The following is a 2391-nucleotide window of genomic DNA, read 5'->3' on the forward strand; positions in this document are numbered from 1 at the left end:
CATAAAACCAAGACAAAACAAATCAATACATAACCAACAGTTAAAGACAGCCTCAAATTGTCTAGGAAACAATAGGCAACCTCAAATCAAACAAAAAATCAGGACAAGGCATTAGAAGTAAAACACCAAACAAAGGTCTCATTAAATATGGAGGAAGAGGAAGCAATAGCATTATCTGAGAAGGAATTTAGAAAGTATATTTATAGAGCTCTACAAGAGCCTAAGGAAACCCCAAACAGATGTAAGAGAAACACAGACAGTTCCCTGGGAGAACTCAGGAAAATCATACAAGAGCAAAATAACAAGATTAATGCACAATCAGAACTCATACAAAAATAGCAGTTAGAAATCCAGAAGATGAATACTAAAATTACAGAATTACAAAACACAGTAGAAGCACAAAAGAGTAGTATAGAACTGGCTGAAAAACACATTTCCCAGCTAGAAGACAAATTCCTGGACACCAGCCTGTATGAAGAAAAATCAGAACAAAGATTTAAGAGAAATGAAGAAAACCTAAGAGTTATATGGGATGGCATGAAAAGAAACAACATATGCCTCATTGGAATTCCAGAACAAGAAAAGGCAAACAAAAACCACTGAGAAAGTTGTGGAAGACCTATTAACGGAAAACTTCCCCCATAACATGAAGGAAGAAAGATATTTGTCCAAGAAGCTCATAGAACCCCATACAAGGTAGATCCTAAGAGAAAAACACCAAGGTATAGTCTAATCAAATTCTCCAAAACCAAAGACAAAGAAAATTTTGTGAGCTGCCTGGGACAAAAGAAATATTACTTATAATAATCTAACAGTTAGGCTGACCTCCAATTACTCAGCAGAAACCATGCAGTCAAGAAGACAATGGGACAGCATATATAAAACACTGAAGGAAAAGAGCTTCCAACCAAGAATCCTATATCCAGCCAAATTTTCCGTCAATTATGAGGGTGAAATCAAGGCATGCGCAGACAAAGAGTGTGTTAGACTGGGTTCTCTAGAGAAGCAAAGCCAAGTAAAGCTTATATGTATGTATATAGAGAGAGAGCAAGAGAAATTTATCTTAGGAAAATGGCTTACACACTTATAGAAGCTGACAAGTTCCAAGTTCTCAAGCTGGAGGCTTTTCCTGACTCACACAACTGGAGGGGCTGATGAGCTCAAGGTTGGCAGGCAGTATTCTGGTTGTTGACTCCAATGAATGATGAAGTCAAGATCTCCCAGCCGAATGGTGGATTGTTCACTCATGGACAGTTGTAGGCAGCACAACAGAATCCCAATCCACAGAAGAGTGTCTCTTTTCCCAGGATGTCCATAAATATACTGAAAGCAGTCCACACTCCTAGGCAAACTTCCTTCAACAGATTGGCTGCTCAAGAAATATACATCTGATCCCAGCATGGGAATAGCCCACATCACAATTGCTTAAGCTACACAGAATTGTGGTCCAGCCAAGTTGACACACAGCTCCAAATATCACAAACAGAAATTAAGGGGTTTTGTGAAAACCAGACTAACCCTACAAGAAATGCTTAAGGAAGTCCTTCCAATAGAGAATGCACAACAGAGATCAACAAAATCAGGATATATAACATGAACACTAAAGCCAAATCAGAAATAGAAACTCAAAATAAGACCATAAAACATTTTACACTAAAAATCAAGGAAGTCAATCAGCACATGACAACAGCAACTAAGCTCTTAGAGGGAATAAAACTGCTAGGTACAAACTTTCAAATGGAGAGGAAAACTGAACAATGTTCTCATAAAACAGACTGTTCTAAAAATGTAGAGACAAGAATTCACTCCAAGGTAACCACACAGAAAATTAACACTCCCCCTAAGCAAATACAGAAGGAAGGAAAACATGCGGGTTTAATAAGCACAAAGTCAACAATAAAGAAGAAAAGAGAGGAAACAGTTGACAACAAATCAAACTCAACACAGAAAAGTATATGGGCCAAAGAAACACCAACAACATGACAAAAAAGCACAACAGAATGACAGCACTCTATTCATACCTATCACTAATTATACTCAATGTGAATGGACTAAATGCACCAATCAAGAGAAAGAGAGTGTCAGACTGGATAAGAAAAGAAGACCCATTGATATGCTGCCTACAAGAGACCCACCTTAGACATAAAGATAAAAACAAATTAAGAGTTAAGAGGTGGAAAAAAATATACCCAGCCAATGAAAACCAAAAAAGACCAAGAGTGGCAATATTAATTTCTGATAAAATAGACTTTAAGGTGAAAAACAACATAAGAGACAAAGAAGGACACTATATAATGCTGAAAGGGTCAATTGACAAAGAAGATGTTACAATAATAAATATTTATGCACCCAATGAAATTGCTCCAAAGTATGTGAAGCAAATATTAATTG

This window comes from Orycteropus afer, unplaced genomic scaffold (genome assembly GCF_000298275.1).
Source record: "Orycteropus afer afer isolate SDZICR_OR568_19922 unplaced genomic scaffold, OryAfe1.0 scaffold00298, whole genome shotgun sequence".
Taxonomy (NCBI): Eukaryota; Metazoa; Chordata; class Mammalia; order Tubulidentata; family Orycteropodidae; genus Orycteropus; species Orycteropus afer.